Below are 23,022 nucleotides of genomic sequence, written 5' to 3' on the forward strand. Positions count from 1 at the left end.
AACCAAAATATGCTGGTGTATAATAAATTGTGCAAAAAGTGCTATGTGGAAAGTGAGGAATATTTTGTTGTTCAAACGTGACTGTATTTCCATCAATGATTGTATTAGAATGGTTTTTAGCGAAATGTATATTTATTATTTGAAAGATGTCAAAGATGTGGGTAAACACGAAGCGAATAGAAGATGGTGTTTTTACATGTGGAATACTATTTTGTACTAATAATGTCTGTGGAAAGAGCTCTATTAATGCAGTAAATAAGAATAATGTGTTTTTGTACTTTTTTATATCTGAATAAATTTATGTTGAAACCTTATCTGTTCTTATCAGTTTAATATCTGATACGTCCCCTATCTGGGGACCATATATTAAATGGATTTTTAGAACAGGGAGATGGAAAAAGAGCTTGCTCTGTCCACTCCACGCATTGACCTGGTATTGCAGTATCTCCAGGACCGGTGCACCCCTTCTTTAATGCAGTTTCTAAAATCAGAAAGAATTGAATTCAATGTTTTTTGTTCATTTTGCTTGTTTGTCGGATTTTGGGATGGACTCTTTGGCTTTGCTTTTCTTCTCCTCATTGGATTTTTCATGTTCAAAGTTGCAGAAGCCAGATGACAAGCTCATTTTGGTTCAACTTCAGCAACTGTGCATTGCATTGCCATGTAATGTAACGCAATGCTATCTTTCTAGCTCTCCCTCTTTACTTCCTTTTGGATAAACAGACATATTAGGCAAGCATTTTGGAGCTTTCACCTAAATAACTACAGGTGGTGAGATAAGCTGCACAATATAATTGACCTTTCAGTATATTGTTGCACACACACCATCTATTTAGCAAATGCCCTTGTTATCAACAGCAGCCTTTTAAACTCACCTGAGCTAACAGGTATGTGCGCTGGTTACTCTGCTGCGCTTAAAATTTCTTTTTTGGTTTGCTACAATGCCTTTTCTGAAACGTTGTCTCCCTTTGCTGGAACACTGACTTCTTTCAATTAATGCCTGCAGACTATAAAAGAGAACCCAACCCAAAAAGTTTGGTTGATTAGTCTGTGGCATTCTGTTAAACTGTTGCTTATGGCGGTCTCTGTGAGCTTCTCAGCGACATTCAGCCAGCCAGGTATCCTGCCTGCAGTAGATGGAATGTGGCAATGGAACGCTGGCTGCGCGTGTCATAATAGGCTCTGAGCCTTTATATACCTGCGCACAGCAGCAGCCACCTTCAGTCTGCTGCTGGACAGCCAGCAGCAGCAGGAGAGGTAAGTAATCAGCAGCCCTCCTGCTAAGGGTAGACAGCTGCTCGTTCCACCCCACCCCCCGCCTTAATTGGTTCTCCTCCCTTCCAACGGTGTTGAGGCGGGTGGGAACAGCAGGGGGTGAGGGTGCTGTGTTTAAAGAGGTGGAGTTATGCAGATCTAAAACGCGTGGATTGCAGCAGCAGCAAGCCGAAAAGTGCAGGCATGTAAGGGATCTAGAGGTTGACAACATGTCTTCTTAACGGGAGTCCAGGAGCTCATCTCCACAAATGGACTCTTCAGGATCCTTGGATGGCTCCGTAGTTCGAAACCAATTCTGGTTATCGCTTCTCGGCCTTTTGGCTAAGATCAAGTGTAGTATCTGTTCTTTTAAGAACACAAGAGCTACGATCTACACTTGACGAGAGCGATCGAACTCGAAAGGAGAAGAGCTTCGGAGCCCAGCTGACATCAGAGAACGAAGGCGGATATCGGTGGGAGGAAGAAGCTCTAAAGAATCCAGAAGAAGACGAAGACTCGGAGAAGAATCGGGCTGTCCTGTGGAATCTTCGAGGAAGAAAATCATCGAGACAAAGACCTTTCGGGGAATTTGTCCAGAACACGACGGGAGAAGAATCTGCATAGCTCCACCCATTCCGGGAAGAGTTCCAGATCCAGCTCCAAGAAGTAACTGCAGGAGGAAAGCCATGGCAAGCGCTGCGAGGAAGGCCGAAAAGAAGAGCCTGGAGCTGGGGACAGCCAGGAGGGCCCAGCCAGGAGCCGATTCTGACCCCAAGGACTCTGCCTCCACGACTGGCCAGCAGAAGGGACCCCAGAAGCCCCGCCACGAAGCTCCAGCCCTGGAGCCATGGATGCGGCAGACGGTGGCCCTGAAGCTGAAGGAAGTGGATGGGAGGGTGCCGGACATGTCCTCGGACGTGTTCTGCCAGAAGATGCTGCTGGATCGAGGCTTCTCCAGGTCGGACACCCTCAGCATCCAGACCTTCTTGACGGGGATCTTCTTCGTCACCTTCGCCACTGTGAACACCTGCAGGAGGTTCTGGGAAATGGTAAGCGCAAAAGGACCGGATAATTCTTTCTCTGCCTTTACAGGTAGCTGCCCTATCCAGAGGGATGAAAGGAGGATCACGGTCTCCATGCGCAACCCGCACACCCCAGGCCAAGACATCTGTACCTTCCTGAGACGCTTCTGTTTGGTTGTGAAGGAACCCTCTCACATCCTGAATGGACTCGGCTTCTGGACAGGTAAGTGGTCGGTGACCGTTAGACTTCACAGGGACCTGGCGTACTCAGACGGACTTCGGCACCTGCCCCCGACATTCTCCCTGGGCAACTCCTACGGCCTCATCTATTACCCGGACATGCCGCGGAACTGCAGGAGATGCGGCAAGAACGGCCACGAGATGAAGGACTGCAAGGAGGATGCCTGCAGGATTTGTTGAGTGACGGGACACAGCTCGAAGGACTGCCCGAAGAAGACGTCCTGCAACCTGTGTGGGCTGGCGGCTCATCTGTACAAGGATTGCCCCAGGCGTGAGATCCTGGGCATCGGTGGTTGCGACGACCCCAGCTACGGAGGACAAGGCCCCGACGACCAGGCCTGTGAAGGTCAAGGACGCGACGACCAAGGCCCCAGCGGCCAAGGCCGAGACGACCAAGGCCAAAGCGGTCAAGGAGTCGGTGGCCAAAGCCCCAGCGACGGTCCCAGCAGCTCCGAAGCAGAAGAAAAAGTCAAAGGAGGGTAAGAGTTCTGTCACCCCTCTCTCGATCCCTCCCCCTGCCACCCCCGTCCAATCCCCCCCCACCCCGGCCACCCCTGCTGAGGATTCCACTTCCTCTTCCTCCTTCCCCTACTCCTCAGCAGGTGTCCTTTCCCCTGCCCCGGCAGCCACTCTCCCTCCCCAGACCATGGTAGCGGTGGAATTAACCTTTCCTCCAACCGCCGCTATCTATTCCGAGGAGGATTTTCCCCTTCTTGTCTCCCCAGTTCCAACCCGGGGAAAGAGGAAGGTGGAGGACAGCCCTGCTACTGAATCCTCCAAAAAGAAGATTCTGGATTTCGTAGGCGAAAAGGAGGATACCCTCCCTGAGCCAGAAGAGATGGAGCACATGGTTGAGACCCTGGTGGCCGAGCCAGAAGAGGAGGAACTGGTGGTCGCCGAGATCGAGGCCGCGCTGCTTGACCAGATGGAGGAAGAGGGCCTGCTGGTGATCCCGTCACCAGCAGTCAACACCGACGAGGGACCACCCGACCGGAGTGGTAACTAAGGTGTATTGCCTGCGCTAACTTTTTCTTTTTTCCCTACATGATGGCTAATATTAACTTATTTTCCATTAATGTCAGGAGCATCAAGGACAAGTTCAGACGTCAGACTATTTATGCCTTCCTTACTTCCCAGTTGTGTGATGTTTATATGTTGCAGGAATGTTCCCTTCCCTCCTCTAGGTCCTTCAAACATCTGGCCAGGGAGTGGTCCCACGGTCCATCCTACTGGTCCGGTGGGGGTGACTGCAAGTCTGCGGGGGTCGCAATTCTGATCAGGGGGGGCGCATTCACGCTTGAGTCCGTCCAGGAGCTCATCTGCGGCAGGGCTCTTGTTGTAGATGGCAACTGGGCGGGAGAACCTGTCAGGTTCATCAACGTGTATGCGTCCCCACTGAAGAATGAGCGTTTGGAGCTTTTCCAGACCCTGCGGCTTCAGCTTGCCACCACCAGGACCTTAGTGATGGCCGGGGATTTCAACTGCCCCATCGAGGAGGACGGTCGTAGTTCTGGCACATCTGCCAAGTTGGACATCACGTCCAAGCTGCTCATCGAGATGGTAACCGAGGCCTCTCTTCAGGACGTGGTGGGCTCCATGGGGAGAGGCTCCACGAACTATTCGTGGAGCCGACCCGATGGCTCACTCCGCTCCAGGATTGACTTTGTGTTCACCTCTCGGGCAGTCAGGCAGAGTAGGCACTCGATGGTCTCCTGCTTCTTCTCCGACCACAGAGCCATTCACTTACAAGGTGTCCTCGGCGACGGTTTTCCGTCCGGCCCCGGCTCCTGGAAGCTGAATTGTGCTCTGCTGGCTCAGGATGAAGTCGTGGAGGAGCTGAGAGCAGCCTACGCAATGTGGCAGTCCTACAAGGGTAGCTTCCAAACAGTCTCTGATTGGTGGGAATATGTTAAACTTGAGTTTCGCTGTTTTTCAGGCCAAGGGTCGACAACAGGAGTGTGAGAAGAGGAGGGACTTCAGAGGGCTGCAGCGCGAGCTGCGGTCGCTGCAGGACCTTCTTCACTGCGGCTGGGACGTGAGGGAGGAGCTGGAGGAGACCAAGAAGAGCCTGAAAAGGCACTTTGAGGAGGAGTCCAAGCGAATCATCTTCCGTTCCAAAGTGGAGAATCTGGAGAAGGGTGAGAAATGTAACTCATTCTTTTTCAGGAAACTTCATGCCGGTCACACGCCCCTGAACGAGCTGCGAGACGAGAGCGGAAACATGCGACGTGGGAAGGAGGACGTGATGAGGGTCGTCAGCGACTTCTACAGCGAACTCTACTCCCACAAGACTACCGACCCCGACGCTGCTGATAAGTTCCTGTCAGGTATCACTAACCATCTTGATCCTGCAGGCACGGCAGCCTTGGACAAACCTCTGATGGTGGGCGAATTGCTCTCTGCCGCTAAATCCTTTAGGACCGGCAGGACCCCGGGCAGTGATGGTCTTCCAGCGGAGCTCTATGTAGCGCTGGGAGACCTCATCTGTCCGGACCTGTTGGACCTGTACGAGGAGATGGTGGTGGAGGGTAGAATGCCTCCATCTTTGAGGGAAGGAATGGTCACGATCCTGTACAAGCGGAAGGGAGAGAGGTGCGACCTGAGGAATTGGCGTCCCATCACTCTGCTCAACGTGGACTACAAGATCCTGGCCAAGACGATGGCGACACGACTTAAGACGGTCATCGGACGGATCATCCACCCGGACCAGACCTGCGGCATCCCTGGACGTCGCATCGCAGACAGCCTCGCTCTCGTGCGGGACACGGTCGAGTACATCAAGGTCCGCCGCGCACACGCGGCCCTGGTCTCCTTGGATCAGGAGAAGGCCTTCGACCGGGTTTCCCACGAGTTCATGGGCCGAGCTCTGCACCGGTTAGGTTTGGGTAACATGTTTTGTTCGTATGTCCGTCTGATGTATTTTGATATCCACAGCTCGGTGTTGGTGAACGGCTGGAAGACTGACCCCTTCCCTGTCCTCTCTGGGGTCAGACAAGGCTGCCCTCTATCACCTCTTCTTTTTGTTTGTGTTATAGAACTCTTCGCAGAGGCTATCCGGCAGAATGGAGAGATCAGAGGGATCACCGCACCGGGTCCGGGACGACACGAGGTCAAGTGCTCGCTCTACATGGACGACGTCACCGTCTTCTGCGCTGATCGTGGTTCAGTCGACGCCCTCGTCCAGACGTGTGAGAGGTTCGGCCGGGCTTCAGGGGCCAAAGTCAACTGCAGGAAGTCGGAAGCCATGCTCTTCGGGGATTGGCAGCCGGCCTCCTCCGCCCCCTTCCCCTTCAACATTCAACCGGATTTCCTCAAGGTGCTGGGAGTCTGGTTCGGGAAGGAAGGAGCGGCCCTCAAGTCCTGGCAAGAACGCTTGGCCAAGGTGAAGCAACGGATCGGACTCTGGAGCCTCAGACACCTCACTTGTGAGGGTAAGGCACTCGTCCTGCGTAATGAGGTCCTGCCCGTCTTGCAGTACACGGCGCAGGCCTGGCCCCCACACGTCACTGTGTGCAGGGCCATTACCAGGACAGTGTTTCACTTTGTCTGGGGATCCAAGATGGACAGACTCAGGCGGGCCATCATGTACAAGGAGCCTCGCAAGGGTGGGAAGGGCGTTCCAGATATCCCCACCCTCCTGCGATCCTCTTTTGTGTGTGATTGTGTCCGCCGGACTTTGCAAGTCAAGAATGGCTCCGCGGGCAGGTCCATGTCTCGCTTCTTCCTGCTTCCTCTTTGGAGGCGACTCGGCTGGGACAAGTGGGACAGCTCCTTCCCCTACAACTGGACGACGCCATGGTTCTACGGAGACGTCGTTCGATTTGTGGGGGAGCATCAACTGGAGGGACTCAAGCCCGACTTGTGGAAGCCCAAAACTATCCACAAGCTAATCAGAGCCAAGGATGACGTGGAGAACATCACAGGACTTCACCAGGACACGCTGGAGACTGTGTGGACAAATGTGTCGTCTGACAGGCTGACCAACGGGCACAAGGACTTGTCGTGGATGGCGATTCAGGGCGGACTGCCCGTCCGGTCATTCATGCATGCCCGGAACCTGTGCAAGACCCGGTACTGCCCAAGGTGCCCCTTCGTGGAGGAAACATCTTTGCACACTTTTTGGGACTGCGGATTTGCACAGCGCCTATTGACTGCACTTGAGGACGACCTGAGGAACTCTGTCCCCAGGGCGAGCCTATCGCACCATTCTGTGCTTTACGGACTCTTCCCTGGGGTTCATACCGTCGGAGCCATCCAGGAGGCTTGGCGCCTTATGAACTGCTTCAAGGATGCCGTTTGGGTCGCCAGGAACCGGCTCATCTTGAGGAGGGAGAGGATGTCCATCCAGGACTGCCGCAGGCTGATCCACAGCCTGCTCAGAGACTATTCCATCATGGACGGTCCGGAGGACGAGGACGAGGACTAAACCCCTCCTCCCCCTCTCCCCTTATGTGTCTTGTCTTTCAATAAAGCTTCGGGCCTGTGATTTTCCCCTCCCCATCCCCTTTTTCCCAATCCCCATCCCTTATCACGGTTCGTCGTACTGTATTGATTGACATGCTTTTTCTTTCAGATTGAGTGTTTTGTGTAGCATAGGGGTGTGATGTGTCTAGTTAGTGCGTCGTATCCTCATGCTATGTAAATATGATGTAGAATTCTGTGTGTACTGGGCTGCGGCACTGTACACTGTCTGTTAACTTATTTTTTGTGCTAATAAAAGATATATTCAATCAAAATCTGTTCTTATCAGTTTAATATCTGATACGTCCCCTATCTGGGGACCATATATTAAATGGATTTTTAGAACAGGGAGATGGAAAAAGAGCTTGCTCTGTCCACTCCACGCATTGACCTGGTATTGCAGTATCTCCAGGACCGGTGCACCCCTTCTTTAATGCAGTTTCTAAAATCAGAAAGTATTGAATTCAATGTTTTTTGTTCATTTTGCTTGTTTGTCGGATTTTGGGATGGACTCTTTGGCTTTGCTTTTCTTCTCCTCATTGGATTTTTCATGTTCAAAGTTGCAGAAGCCAGATGACAAGCTCATTTTGGTTCAACTTCAGCAACTGTGCATTGCATTGCCATGTAATGTAACGCAATGCTATCTTTCTAGCTCTCCCTCTTTACTTCCTTTTGGATAAACAGACATATTAGGCAAGCATTTTGGAGCTTTCACCTAAATAACTACAGGTGGTGAGATAAGCTGCACAATATAATTGACCTTTCAGTATATTGTTGCACACACACCATCTATTTAGCAAATGCCCTTGTTATCAACAGCAGCCTTTTAAACTCACCTGAGCTAACAGGTATGTGCGCTGGTTACTCTGCTGCGCTTAAAATTTCTTTTTTGGTTTGCTACAATGCCTTTTCTGAAACGTTGTCTCCCTCTGCTGGAACACTGACTTCTTTCAATTAATGCCTGCAGACTATAAAAGAGAACCCAACCCAAAAAGTTTGGTTGATTAGTCTGTGGCATTCTGTTAAACTGTTGCTTATGGCGGTCTCTGTGAGCTTCTCAGCGACATTCAGCCAGCCAGGTATCCTGCCTGCAGTAGATGGAATGTGGCAATGGAACGCTGGCTGCGCGTGTCATAATAGGCTCTGAGCCTTTATATACCTGCGCACAGCAGCAGCCACCTTCAGTCTGCTGCTGGACAGCCAGCAGCAGCAGGAGAGGTAAGTAATCAGCAGCCCTCCTGCTAAGGGTAGACAGCTGCTCGTTCCACCCCACCCCCCGCCTTAATTGGTTCTCCTCCCTTCCAACGGTGTTGAGGCGGGTGGGAACAGCAGGGGGTGAGGGTGCTGTGTTTAAAGAGGTGGAGTTATGCAGATCTAAAACGCGTGGATTGCAGCAGCAGCAAGCCGAAAAGTGCAGGCATGTAAGGGATCTAGAGGTTGACAACATGTCTTCTTAACGGGAGTCCAGGAGCTCATCTCCACAAATGGACTCTTCAGGATCCTTGGGTGGCTCCGTAGTTCGAAACCAATTCTGGTTATCGCTTCTCGGCCTTTTGGCACGATCTATCAGGTTTACCTGTGTGGTCTTGCCTGTGAGGTGCTCTCGGTACCCTTTCTCTCGGCCTGGGGGGATCGTTCCTCTTCGGAGGGACTTAACCCCCCTGCTGCTATTGGGAGGAAGGATTAGTCCGGGAGCAACGGGAAGGGATCCCATGAAGGCTTGCGCCTTTCAGAGAGAAGAGTCGGTACGTTCCTGAGTGAAGGATGCCGGCAACGCTCACATATTCATCATGTGATGCCCGGATGCGGAACACCGTGAGGATTGAAGTTGGAGCAGCATCGAGGATGGAGAAGAATTTGGACTACATCTGCCATAGGATTCTTCTTGGAGTTCTGGAGTTTCGGCGGGAAGACATATTCTGCTTCCAGGACAACGAGTACAAGGGGACTTACACCATCACCTTCAAGAGCCAGGGATGCTGTCAGCAACTCGTACAAAAGGTAAACGAGAAAAACTACTTAGATGAATTGGATGAACTAACCTTTTGTCTCTTGTATGCTTATGACGAGATCCCCATCGTGGTGCATTTCCCGAACCCCTTTGTGGAAGCTGCAGACATCTCGACCTACCTTACCCGCTATTGTGATGATTTGAGATACCTGGGTACTGTGAAGAACGCGGTAGGCTTCTGGTGCGGCAAGAGAAGGTATATGGCCCGTCTAAAGAGGGACCTTAGTGGAGTGGGAGGAATGCTATACCCTCCCTCAACCTTCGTAATCGGTAAGAGCAGAGGCTACTTATTTTATCCTGGAATGCCAGTATGTTGCAGGAACTGTGGACAAATGGGTCATACCCAAACGTCCTGCACGGGCAGGAAAGTAGACCGCTGCAATAATTGCAGCTGTTACGGACATTTAATGAAGGACTGTCCCGCTGGGAGGAAATGTAATCTCTGCGGTGAGGTGGGGCACATGTTCCGAGGATGCCCCAACAGGACCAGGACCTACGCAGAAGCTGCATCTTCTGAAGCTGAGCCGATGCGCCCACCGGTCTTCACTGGCAGGCCGGCGTCGGAGGGCGGTTCGAAGGGCGAGAAGGCTGGGATGGAGCAGGGAGCCGGAGGCCCCTCTGGGCGGCCCCTGCATCGAAGTCCCTTAACGATGGGCGGACCTCGCATGGACCGGAGCGGGGGGGTCCTCCTTCTGGGAGGGTATCCTCCGTATCGATGGTTCCCGATACCGATCCTGTTGGGCTGGAGGGTGGTGCCCCTGTGCGGTTGGCTACAGGGGACCACGCAGCGATGGCCTCAGGATCTTCCAGGGCGATTAGCCAGCCAGATGAGGGGGCTTTGCTTCTAGGTGGCGAACATCAGGAAATCTGTGTTGCTGATCTTGTCCTGATGGACCAGTCTCCCCCCCTGGAGGAGGTGGAGGAAGAGGAGGACTGCACCAGTGACCTAGTGGAGTCTGCCCCGAAAAAGAGACGGAATGTCGAAGCCCCAGCGTCTCCTGGAATGTGGCTGGGAACCGTGACCTACGAGGGGGCAACCGCCAGCTCACAGAATATCGAGTCGTTTGGGTCCTCTAGCCCGGATGTCCTGGAGCAATTTGATATACAGGGCTTTGAGTCAGGTGTCCTCATGGAAGATCCACCACCCTGACCTATGAATGCCTACATTAAGACTTGTCTCACTGAATGTGAGGTCATTAAAGAGCCCAGTTCGTAGGGCTGCTCTATTTAAGTACTTAGAAACCACTGACTTTGACATATGTTTATTACAGGAATGCGGGATACAACATGCACTAAATTATAATGATATCAAGACAGATTGGAGACTGGGGCCCTCCATCTGGTCTGGCTCCAACGACAACAAGTCAGCAGGGGTGGGCTTCCTCTGTCGTGGGAGAAATATTACAATAAATGCTGTCACAGAAATAGTACCAGGCAGAGTGGTTTTAGTGCATTTTAAATTTAATGGTTTTATCCTACGTGTAATGAATGTTTATGCTCCCCCTGATAAGCAAGAGAGAATTAATTTATTTGGGATATTGCCATTGTACTGTACTGGGTCACCTCCCCTGATCGTAGGGGGTGATTTTAATTGTCTTTGTGCTAGTGAACAACGAGCGGGGGGTGACCCTTTACGCAAATTGGATAAGTCATGTCATCTATTGAAAGATTTTATAACTGATTTTAAATTATGCGATGCGTGGAGGTCACTCCTGCCGACGGACCCTGGTTACACGTGGTCCGGAAGAGGGGTGTCCTCCAGGATCGATTTTATTTTCCTATCAGATGATTTTAACCCTGTAAAATGTGTTTTAACATCAAATATATTTTCTGACCATAAGGGCTTGGAGGTGCACCTAGAATACCGGGATGAACAGAGGGTCAACAGGGGCCTCTGGCGTCTAAGTACTTACCTGCTGGAGGACCCTCTGATTCGACAAGACTTTGTTAAAGCCTATCAAGCCTGGCGGCGACAAAAACCTTCTGATGCCCCTATGGTAACCTGGTGGGAAATTTTGAAAAAAAAAGTCAGAATGTTTTTTATAAAAGCAGGGAGACGTAAAGCCAGCGAGAAAAAAAGATGTTTTAGTGATCTTAACACCAAACTACAAACACTTTTTAAATTCAAAGAGCTAGGGGTGGAGGTGGGAGATGATATTGCTGGCCTAAAAACTGAAATTCAGAACTGCATAGACACAAAGGGGAAAGAGATTATTTTTAACTCTAGAGTGCAGCACTTGGAGGAGGGGGAGAAGTGCTCTCGCTTCTTCTTCAAAAAAGTCATGGATAAAAGAGAAGTGATCACAAATCTAGAGGGTGAAACATCTATGCAGGGAATGTTGAATGCTACTTTTAACTTTTATAAGCATCTTTTTAGTAAAAAGTGTATAGATGAGTCCTTTTTATCTGATGCTCTTAATGATCTCGATTTTAAGTTAAATTTTACAGACCAGGAGTTTTTAGAACGCGATATTGTTTTAGAGGAATTATTTTATGTTTTTAAAAGTTTCTCTAAGGGTAAAGCACCTGGGTGTGACGGACTACCTGTAGAATTTTACCTTACTTTTTGGGACATTTTAAAAGAGGACCTTTTTATGCTTTTTAAAGAAGTTTTTATTTGTGAACAGTTGCCATTTTCGTGGAGGAGAGGAGTGGTGTCTTTGATATATAAAAAAGGTGACCGCAGTGCTCTAGCGAATTGGAGACCCATAACTCTCCTAAATGTTGATTACAAGGTACTTGCTAAGGTGGTTGCAGACCGGCTCAGGAGTGTCATTGCCAAACTGATCCGGCCTGAGCAGGTATGTAGTGTACCAGGCAGAAGTATTTCAGAGGTTTTAAACGTATTAAGGGATGTAATTTGGTATTCCAGAGACCGGGGTCAAAATGTAGCTCTTTTAGCCCTAGATTTTGAAAAAGCTTTCGATAGAGTCTCTCATAGATTTCTTTTTAGAGTTTTAAAAAGAATGGGTATCCCTAATATGCTTTTAAATTGTATTAAGATTTTATATAAAAATTGTTTTAGTCAAATTTCTCTTAATGGCTTTTTAACAGATGGAGTTCCCCTTGAGTCCGGAGTGAAGCAGGGATGCCCCTTGTCGCCCATCCTGTTCATCTGCGCCATGGAGCCCCTGCTGAGCGCAATAAGGAAAGACAAAGTGATTAGAGGGGTTCCTGTTCCTGGCGGAGGTGGCAGTGATGTGAGAGTCTTTGGCTACATGGATGACGTGACGGTTGTGTGCGTGGACCCTGCTTCCCTCCGGAGGGCGGTGTTGCGCATTGATTTTTTTTCCCAGGCATCCGGTTTGAAACTTAATTTAAATAAATCTGAATGTCTGACTTTGGGATCCTGGGACACCGCCCAACTCCCGCAGCTCACTATAAAACGAGACAATGTAAAAATTCTTGGAGTTGTTTTTAACGAGGAGAATGTGGGAACTCAAAGCTGGGAGAATGTCATAGAAAAAATGTCAAAGAAAATATCATTTTGGGGTTTGAGGTCCCTAACAATGGAGGGGAAAATTTTAATTATAAAATCAGTGTTGTTACCCCTCATACTGTATATAGCTATGGTGTACCCCCCCTCTGATGTTTTAATTAAAAAAATGACTAGGATGATCTTTATGTTTTTTATGGAACTCCAAAATGGAAAAATTAAGGCGAGAAATAATGAGGAAGAATAAAATGAACGGCGGAAGGGATGTCCCCGACTTACATATTTATTTGTATTTAAATTATTTCTGCTTTTGTTTCAAACATTTTAATGGTAATAGTGCGCTAAGTTATTTTTTAAAATATACTTGTGGGATGATTTTTAAAAGATGGTTTAAGTTGTCGTTGAATTCCCCTGTTTTACTATGCCCCCCCAAACACCAAGCAATCTTAGAAAAGACTGTTCGATTTTATAGCCTTGGTGATTTTAATATGGACATTTTTAAAGACCGCAAGAAGCTTTTATCTTTTCTGAGGAGGAATGAAGATGTGACCCCCATAGTAAATTTCTCAGAAGAGAGATCGAAGCAAGTTTGGAAGAATGTCTTCGGGAAATTCTTAGCAAATGGACATAAGGACATCGCATGGATGGTGGTCCACCAGTGCCTCCCCACCAGAGAGTTTCAACACAGGAGAGGCCTGGTGGCCAGAGCCAAATGCCCCAGAGACTCATGTGTTAATGACGAAACCACCTTGCACCTTATGTGGAATTGCCCATTTGCACAGGAACTTTGGCACAAAGTTGGGATTCTTTTAAAATGGACTTGCGGTTTAAGAGATTTTAACCATGAATATGTTTTATATGGCCTTTTTAAATGTCCGACTCCTCAACAGTATTGTATATGTTGGTGTATGATTAACTGTTTTAAAGACGCCCTTTGGAAGGCACGCAATATTTAACTTTTTAAGCGTGATGCTATTTCTGTGAAGGATTGTCTTAAAATTGCTTTTAGCCAGATGTATATTTATTACTTAAGGGATGTCAAATGTATTGGGAGAAGGGATGCCAATCGTATATGGGGTTTTTATGGGTGGAATTCTGTGTTTTAATAATGTACTGTTTGTGTTGTTGTTTTTGATTGTAAACCATCTTTTACGCACTTAATAAAATATGTTGAAACCTGATCTGTTCTTTTAAGAACACAAGAGCTACGATCTACACTTGACGAGAGCGATCGAACTCGGAAGGAGAAGAGCTTCGGAGCCCAGCTGACATCGGAGAAGGAAGGCGGATATCGGTGGGAGGAAGAAGCTCTAAAGAATCCAGAAGAAGACGAAGACTCGGAGAAGAATCGGGCTGTCCTGTGGAATCTTCGAGGAAGAAAATCATCGAGACAAAGACCTTTCGGGGAATTTGTCCAGAACACGACGGGAGAAGAATCTGCATAGCTCCACCCATTCCGGGAAGAGTTCCAGATCCAGCTCCAAGAAGTAACTGCAGGAGGAAAGCCATGGCAAGCGCTGCGAGGAAGGCCGAAAAGAAGAGCCTGGAGCAGGGGACAGCCAGGAGGGCCCAGCCAGGAGCCGATTCTGACCCCAAGGACTCTGCCTCCACGACTGGCCAGCAGAAGGGACCCCAGAAGCCCCGCCACGAAGCTCCAGCCCTGGAGCCATGGATGCGGCAGACGGTGGCCCTGAAGCTGAAGGAAGTGGATGGGAGGGTGCCGGACATGTCCTCGGACGTGTTCTGCCAGAAGATGCTGCTGGATCGAGGCTTCTCCAGGTCGGACACCCTCAGCATCCAGACCTTCTTGACGGGGATCTTCTTCGTCACCTTCGCCACTGTGAACACCTGCAGGAGGTTCTGGGAAATGGTAAGCGCAAAAGGACCGGATAATTCTTTCTCTGCCTTTACAGGTAGCTGCCCTATCCAGAGGGACGAAAGGAGGATCACGGTCTCCATGCGCAACCCACACACCCCAGGCCAAGACATCTGTACCTTCCTGAGACGCTTCTGTTTGGTTGTGAAGGAACCCTCTCACATCCTGAATGGACTCGGCTTCTGGACAGGTAAGTGGTCGGTGACCGTTAGACTTCACAGGGACCTGGCGTACTCAGACGGACTTCGGCACCTGCCCCCGACATTCTCCCTGGGCAACTCCTACGGCCTCATCTATTACCCGGACATGCCGCAGAACTGCAGGAGATGCGGCAAGAACGGCCACGAGATGAAGGACTGCAAGGAGGATGCCTGCAGGATTTGTCGAGTGACGGGACACAGCTCGAAGGACTGCCCGAAGAAGACGTCCTGCAACCTGTGTGGGCTGGCGGCTCATCTGTACAAGGATTGCCCAAGCCTGAGAGATCCTGGGCATCGGTGGTTGCGTCGACCCCAGCTCCGGAGGACAAGGTCCCGACGACCAGGCTTGTGAAGGTCAAGGACGCGACGACCAAGGCCCCAGCGGCCAAGGCCGAGACGACCAAGGCCAAAGCGGTCAAGGAGTCGGTGGCCAAAGCCCCAGCGACGGTCTCAGCAGCTCCGAAGCAGAAGAAAAAGTCAAAGGAGGGTAAGAGTTCTGTCACCCCTCTCTCGATCCCTCCCCCTGCCACCCCCGTCCAATCCCCCCCCACCCCGGCCACCCCTGCTGAGGATTCCACTTCCTCTTCCTCCTTCCCCTACTCCTCAGCAGGTGTCCTTTCCCCTGCCCCGGCAGCCACTCTCCCTCCCCAGACCATGGTAGCGGTGGAATTAACCTTTCCTGCACCCGCCGCTATCTATTCCGAGGAGGATTTTCCCCTTCTTGTCTCCCCAGTTCCAACCCGGGGAAAGAGGAAAGTGGAGGACAGCCCTGCTACTGAATCCTCCAAAAAGAAGATTCTGGATTTCGTAGGCGAAAAGGAGGATACCCTCCCTGAGCCAGAAGAGATGGAGCACATGGTTGAGACCCTGGTGGCCGAGCCAGAAGAGGAGGAACTGGTGGTCGCCGAGATCGAGGCCGCGCTGCTTGACCAGATGGAGGAAGAGGGCCTGCTGGTGATCCCGTCACCAGCAGTCAACACCGACGAGGGACCACCCGACCGAAGTGGTAACTAAGGTGTATTGCCTGCGCTAACTTTTTCTTTTTTCCCTACATGATGGCTAATATTAACTTATTTTCCATTAATGTCAGGAGCATCAAGGACAAGTTCAGACGTCAGACTATTTATGCCTTCCTTACTTCCCAGTTGTGTGATGTTTATATGTTGCAGGAATGTTCCCTTCCCTCCTCTAGGTCCTTCAAACATCTGGCCAGGGAGTGGTCCCATGGTCCATCCTACTGGTCCGGTGGGGGTGACTGCAAGTCTGCGGGGGTCGCAATTCTGATCAGGGGGGGCGCATTCACGCTTGAGTCCGTCCAGGAGCTCATCTGCGGCAGGGCTCTTGTTGTAGATGGCAACTGGGCGGGAGAACCTGTCAGGTTCATCAACGTGTATGCGTCCCCACTGAAGAATGAGCGTTTGGAGCTTTTCCAGACCCTGCGGCTTCAGCTTGCCACCACCAGGACCTTAGTGATGGCCGGGGATTTCAACTGCCCCATCGAGGAGGATGGTCGTAGTTCTGGCACATCTGCCAAGTTGGACATCACGTCCAAGCTGCTCATCGAGATGGTAACCGAGGCCTCTCTTCAGGACGTGGTGGGCTCCATGGGGAGAGGCTCCACGAACTATTCGTGGAGCCGACCCGATGGCTCACTCCGCTCCAGGATTGACTTTGTGTTCACCTCTCGGGCAGTCAGGCAGAGTAGGCACTCGATGGTCCCCTGCTTCTTCTCCGACCACAGAGCCATTCACTTACAAGGTGTCCTCGGCGACGGTTTTCCGTCCGGCCCCGGCTCCTGGAAGCTGAATTGTGCTCTGCTGGCTCAGGATGAAGTCGTGGAGGAGCTGAGAGCAGCCTACGCAATGTGGCAGTCCTACAAGGGTAGCTTCCAAACAGTCTCTGATTGGTGGGAATATGTTAAACTTGAGTTTCGCTGTTTCTTTCAGGCCAAGGGTCGACAACAGGCGTGTGAGAAGAGGAGGGACTTCAGAGGGCTGCAGCGCGAGCTGCGGTCACTGCAGGACCTTCTTCATTGCGGCTGGGACGTGAGGGAGGAGCTGGAGGAGACCAAGAAGAGCCTGAAAAGGCACTTTGAGGAGGAGTCCAAGCAAATCGTCTTCCGTTCCAAAGTGGAGAATCTGGAGAAGGGTGAGAAATGTAACTCATTCTTTTTCAGGAAACTTCATGCCGGTCACACGCCCCTGAACGAGCTGCGAGACGAGAGCAGAAACATGCGACGTGGGAAGGAGGACGTGATGAGGGTCGTCAGCGACTTCTACAGCGAACTCTACTCCCACAAGACTACCGACCCCGACGCTGCTGATAAGTTCCTGTCAGGTATCACTAACCATCTTGATCCTGCAGGCACGGCAGCCTTGGACAAACCTCTGATGGTGGGCGAATTGCTCTCTGCCGCTAAATCCTTTAGGACCGGCAGGACCCCGGGCAGTGATGGTCTTCCAGTGGAGCTCTATGTAGCGCTGGGAGACCTCATCTGTCCGGACCTGTTGGACCTGTATGAGGAGATGGTGGTGGAGGGTAGAATGCCTCCATCTTTGAGGGAAGGAATGGTCACGATACTGTACAAGCGGAAGGGAGAGAGGTGCGACCTGAGGAATTGGCGTCCCATCACTCTGCTCAACGTGGACTACAAGATCCTGGCCAAGACGATGGCGACACGACTTAAGACGGTCATCGGACGGATCATCCACCCGGACCAGACCTGCGGCATCCCTGGACGTCGCATCGCAGACAGCCTCGCTCTCGTGCGGGACACGGTCGAGTACATCAAGGTCCGCCGCGCACACGCGGCCCTGGTCTCCTTGGATCAGGAGAAGGCCTTCGACCGGGTTTCCCACGAGTTCATGGGCCGAGCTCTGCACCGGTTAGGTTTGGGTAACATGTTTTGTTCGTATGTCCGTCTGATGTATTTTGATATCCACAGCTCGGTGTTGGTGAACGGCTGGAAGACTGACCCCTTCCCTGTCCTCTCTGGGGTCAGACAAGGCTGCCCTCTATCACCTCTTCTTTTTGTTTGTGTTATAGAACTCTTCGCAGAGGCTATCCGGCAGAATGGAGAGATCAGAGGGATCACCGCACCGGGTCCGGGACGACACGAGGTCAAGTGCTCGCTCTACATGGACGACGTCACCGTCTTCTGCGCTGATCATGGTTCAGTCGACGCCCTCGTCCAAACGTGTGAGAGGTTCGGCCGGGCTTCAGGGGCCAAAGTCAACTGCAGGAAGTCGGAAGCCATGCTCTTCGGGGATTGGCAGCCGGCCTCCTCCGCCCCCTTCCCCTTCAACATTCAACCGGATTTCCTCAAGGTGCTGGGAGTCTGGTTCGGGAAGGAAGGAGCGGCCCTCAAGTCCTGGCAAGAACGCTTGGCCAGGGTGAAGCAACGGATCGGACTCTGGAGCCTCAGACACCTCACTTGTGAGGGTAAGGCACTCGTCCTGCGTAATGAGGTCCTGCCCGTCTTGCAGTACACGGCGCAGGCCTGGCCCCCACACGTCACTGTGTGCAGGGCCATTACCAGGACAGTGTTTCACTTTGTCTGGGGATCCAAGATGGACAGAGTCAGGCGGGCCGTCATGTACAAGGAGCCTCGCAAGGGTGGGAAGGGCGTTCCAGATATCCCCACCCTCCTGCGATCCTCTTTTGTGTGTGATTGTGTCCGCCGGACTTTGCAAGTCAAGAATGGCTCCGCGGGCAGGTCCATGTCTCGCTTCTTCCTGCTTCCTCTTTGGAGGCGACTCGGCTGGGACAAGTGGGACAGCTCCTTCCCCTACAACTGGACGACGCCATGGTTCTACGGAGACGTCGTTCGATTTGTGGGGGAACATCAACTGGAGGGACTCAAGCCCGACTTGTGGAAGCCCAAAACTATCCACAAGCTCATTAGAGCCAAGGATGACATGGAGAACATCACAGGACTTCACCAGGACACGCTGGAGACTGTGTGGACAAATGTGTCGTCTGACAGGCTGACCAACGGGCACAAGGACTTGTCGTGGATGGCGATTCAGGGCGGACTGCCCGTCCGGTCATTCATGCATGCCCGGAACCTGTGCAAGACCCGGTACTGCCCAAGGTGCCCCTTCGTGGAGGAAACATCTTTGCACACTTTTTGGGACTGCGGATTTGCACAGCACCTGTTGACTGCCCTTGAGGACGACCTGAGGAACTCTGTCCCCAGGGCGAGCCTATCGCACCATTCTGTGCTTTACGGACTCTTCCCTGGGGTTCATACCGTCGGAGCCATCCAGGAGGCTTGGCGCCTTATGAACTGCTTCAAGGATGCTGTTTGGGTCGCCAGGAACCGGCTCATCTTGAGGAGGGAGAGGATGTCCATCCAGGACTGCCGCAGGCTGATCCACAGCCTGCTCAGAGACTATTCCATCGTGGACGGTCCGGAGGACGAGGATGAGGACTAAACCCCTCCTCCCCCTCTCCCCTTATGTGTCTTGTCTTTCAATAAAGCTTCGAGCCTGTGATTTTCCCCTCCCCATCCCCTTTTTCCCAATCCCCATCCCTTATCACAGTTCGTCGTACTGTATTGATTGACATGCTTTTTCTTTCAGATTGAGTGTTTTGTGTAGCATAGGGGTGTGATGTGTCTAGTTAGTGCGTCGTATCCTCATGCTATGTAAATATGATGTAGAATTCTGTGTGTACTGGGCTGCGGCACTGTACACTGTCTGTTAACTTATTTTTTGTGCTAATAAAAGATATATTCAATCAAAAAAAATCTGTTCTTATCGCTTCTCGGCCTTTTGGCTAAGATCAAGTGTAGTATCTTTTGAAAAGGCAGTTTTGTCCTTGGGCTGCCCTAGTAAATTGACGCATATTACACACTGGTTTGGTGCACTTGTTAGTACGCCAGGTGGCTCATAGAGTTATCTGATGGAAAACATGGCCCTCCAGGATCGAAGTCACTAGGCTGGGTAAGTGTGAGGGCTTTGGAGCAATGTGCCCCAGGAGTAGGCGCCCTGGTGGGAGTCCAAGCTTACTGGGACTGGGAACCCCAGAAAGACTTGGCTTCGTAGCACGCCGCACCTTTGCCAATCATACTTTCTGAGCAACCCCCCCTACTCCTGGCCTCCGGGCTAGGAAGGGGAATTTTTATAAACCCGGTCGGAGGTCCGGTCAGCTTTGGGCTGAGAAACCAACACAGGCTCCAGCTCCACTAGGGTGGCAGCCTAGATGGAAGCTGGGAGCACGAAAACGGCTCTTCTCCGGCTTCGGCTAGGGAGAGCATCGGAGATCCCTGACCCTCGCTGTGGCCTTCTGGCTCGGAGGGATGGGGATGGTTTATTGGGGACCCTCTCCTCCGGGAAGGGTCCACATGAATCCTCGCCTCGTGCGCTGTTTTGGTGTAACTTCGGTCACATTTTTCAGTGCCTTGGATGCAGCTTCAATCAAAAAATCTGTTCTTATCAGTTTAATATCTGATACGTCCCCTATCTGGGGACCATATATTAAATGGATTTTTAGAACAGGGAGATGGAAAAAGAGCTTGCTCTGTCCACTCCACGCATTGACCTGGTATTGCAGTATCTCCAGGACCGGTGCACCCCTTCTTTAATGCAGTTTCTAAAATCAGAAAGTATTGAATTCAATGTTTTTTGTTCATTTTGCTTGTTTGTCGGATTTTGGGATGGACTCTTTGGCTTTGCTTTTCTTCTCCTCATTGGATTTTTCATGTTCAAAGTTGCAGAAGCCAGATGACAAGCTCATTTTGGTTCAACTTCAGCAACTGTGCATTGCATTGCCATGTAATGTAACGCAATGCTATCTTTCTAGCTCTCCCTCTTTACTTCCTTTTGGATAAACAGACATATTAGGCAAGCATTTTGGAGCTTTCACCTAAATAACTACAGGTGGTGAGATAAGCTGCACAATATAATTGACCTTTCAGTATATTGTTGCACACACACCATCTATTTAGCAAATGCCCTTGTTATCAACAGCAGCCTTTTAAACTCACCTGAGCTAACAGGTATGTGCGCTGGTTACTCTGCTGCGCTTAAAATTTCTTTTTTGGTTTGCTACAATGCCTTTTCTGAAACGTTGTCTCCCTCTGCTGGAACACTGACTTCTTTCAATTAATGCCTGCAGACTATAAAAGAGAACCCAACCCAAAAAGTTTGGTTGATTAGTCTGTGGCATTCTGTTAAACTGTTGCTTATGGCGGTCTCTGTGAGCTTCTCAGCGACATTCAGCCAGCCAGGTATCCTGCCTGCAGTAGATGGAATGTGGCAATGGAACTCTGGCTGCGCGTGTCATAATAGGCTCTGAGCCTTTATATACCTGCGCACAGCAGCAGCCACCTTCAGTCTGCTGCTGGACAGCCAGCAGCAGCAGGAGAGGTAAGTAATCAGCAGCCCTCCTGCTAAGGGTAGACAGCTGCTCGTTCCACCCCACCCCCCGCCTTAATTGGTTCTCCTCCCTTCCAACGGTGTTGAGGCGGGTGGGAACAGCAGGGGGTGAGGGTGCTGTGTTTAAAGAGGTGGAGTTATGCAGATCTAAAACGCGTGGATTGCAGCAGCAGCAAGCCGAAAAGTGCAGGAATGTAAGGGATCTAGAGGTTGACAACATGTCTTCTTAACGGGAGTCCAGGAGCTCATCTCCACAAATGGACTCTTCAGGATCCTTGGGTGGCTCCGTAGTTCGAAACCAATTCTGGTTATCGCTTCTCGGCCTTTTGGCTAAGATCAAGTGTAGTATCTGTTCTTATCAGTTTAATATCTGATACGTCCCCTATCTGGGGACCATATATTAAATGGATTTTTAGAACAGGGAGATGGAAAAAGAGCTTGCTCTGTCCACTCCACACATTGACCTGGTATTGCAGTATCTCCAGGACCGGTGCACCCCTTCTTTAATGCAGTTTCTAAAATCAGAAAGTATTGAATTCAATGTTTTTTGTTCATTTTGCTTGTTTGTCGGATTTTGGGATGGACTCTTTGGCTTTGCTTTTCTTCTCCTCATTGGATTTTTCATGTTCAAAGTTGCAGAAGCCAGATGACAAGCTCATTTTGGTTCAACTTCAGCAACTGTGCATTGCATTGCCATGTAATGTAACGCAATGCTATCTTTCTAGCTCTCCCTCTTTACTTCCTTTTGGATAAACAGACATATTAGGCAAGCATTTTGGAGCTTTCACCTAAATAACTACAGGTGGTGAGATAAGCTGCACAATATAATTGACCTTTCAGTATATTGTTGCACACACACCATCTATTTAGCAAATGCCCTTGTTATCAACAGCAGCCTTTTAAACTCACCTGAGCTAACAGGTATGTGCGCTGGTTACTCTGCTGCGCTTAAAATTTCTTTTTTGGTTTGCTACAATGCCTTTTCTGAAACGTTGTCTCCCTCTGCTGGAACACTGACTTCTTTCAATTAATGCCTGCAGACTATAAAAGAGAACCCAACCCAAAAAGTTTGGTTGATTAGTCTGTGGCATTCTGTTAAACTGTTGCTTATGGCGGTCTCTGTGAGCTTCTCAGCGACATTCAGCCAGCCAGGTATCCTGCCTGCAGTAGATGGAATGTGACAATGGAACGCTGGCTGCGCGTGTCATAATAGGCTCTGAGCCTTTATATACCTGCGCACAGCAGCAGCCACCTTCAGTCTGCTGCTAGACAGCCAGCAGCAGCAGGAGAGGTAAGTAATCAGCAGCCCTCCTGCTAAGGGTAGACAGCTGCTCGTTCCACCCCACCCCCCGCCTTAATTGGTTCTCCTCCCTTCCAACGGTGTTGAGGCGGGTGGGAACAGCAGGGGGTGAGGGTGCTGTGTTTAAAGAGGTGGAGTTATGCAGATCTAAAACGCGTGGATTGCAGCAGCAGCAAGCCGAAAAGTGCAGGCATGTAAGGGATCTAGAGGTTGACAACATGTCTTCTTAACGGGAGTCCAGGAGCTCATCTCCACAAATGGACTCTTCAGGATCCTTGGGTGGCTCCGTAGTTCGAAACCAATTCTGGTTATCGCTTCTCGGCCTTTTGGCTGAGACCAAGTGCTTCACAGCAGGAGGTTTCAGTTGAAGGGCACTCAGGTACCCCTCTCCTTGGCCTGGCAGGATCGTCCACTTCGGTGGGCTTCACCTGCCTGCTGCTATTAGGGAGAGGGATTAGTCCTAGGGTAACGGGCAGCGATCCCCCAGCCTTCAGGTGCTTTATCACAAAGCTCTGAAGGCGCAGATTGCAGGCGGTTGCAATTTGCATTTTGTTGCGCCATACCATGGAGGTTGACCCCAACCTCGTGCCTCTATATGCGAGGCTCAAGAACACCATAAGGGTCCGCTTTACGGCTGGTGGTTCCGATATGCGGAATCTGGGATATGTAGTCCAGGACGTGCTTGAGAAACTGCTCCACGTCAGAACCAACGAAATCCTTTCTATCCAGGATTATCCTCGACGTGGAGACTATGATGTAACCTTTACTGGCGAAGGTATTTTCAAAGATGTTTTGTCCAGAGTTAAGTCGGTAGAAAATAGCCCTGGTCTAAAAGGGATTCA

The 23,022-nt window shown here is 50.6% G+C and overlaps 4 non-coding genes and 2 pseudogenes across 4 annotated transcripts; all 6 read left to right on the forward strand.

Annotated features, from left to right (window-relative positions):
* Positions 1–284: 284 nt before the first annotated feature.
* On the forward strand, positions 285–467 carry LOC141231416 (U2 spliceosomal RNA). The gene has a single exon (XR_012297821.1). It is a non-coding gene; the product is annotated as a U2 spliceosomal RNA (small nuclear RNA).
* Positions 468–1,576: 1,109 nt separating this feature from the next.
* LOC141231474 (U2 spliceosomal RNA) lies at positions 1,577–1,675 on the forward strand (annotated as a pseudogene).
* Positions 1,676–7,214: 5,539 nt separating this feature from the next.
* Positions 7,215–7,405, forward strand: LOC141231395 (U2 spliceosomal RNA). Its single transcript, XR_012297805.1, has one exon. It is a non-coding gene; the product is annotated as a U2 spliceosomal RNA (small nuclear RNA).
* Positions 7,406–19,259: 11,854 nt separating this feature from the next.
* LOC141231488 (U2 spliceosomal RNA) lies at positions 19,260–19,375 on the forward strand (annotated as a pseudogene).
* A 524-nt stretch (positions 19,376–19,899) lies between these two features.
* Positions 19,900–20,081, forward strand: LOC141231380 (U2 spliceosomal RNA). The gene has a single exon (XR_012297791.1). It is a non-coding gene; the product is annotated as a U2 spliceosomal RNA (small nuclear RNA).
* Positions 20,082–21,190: 1,109 nt separating this feature from the next.
* On the forward strand, positions 21,191–21,381 carry LOC141231319 (U2 spliceosomal RNA). Its single transcript, XR_012297731.1, has one exon. It is a non-coding gene; the product is annotated as a U2 spliceosomal RNA (small nuclear RNA).
* Positions 21,382–23,022: the final 1,641 nt, after the last annotated feature.

Source organism: Phyllobates terribilis, unplaced genomic scaffold (genome assembly GCF_046119375.1).
Source record: "Phyllobates terribilis strain yellow unplaced genomic scaffold, ASM4611937v1 Scaffold_505__1_contigs__length_1300667, whole genome shotgun sequence".
Lineage (NCBI taxonomy): Eukaryota > Metazoa > Chordata > Amphibia > Anura > Dendrobatidae > Phyllobates > Phyllobates terribilis.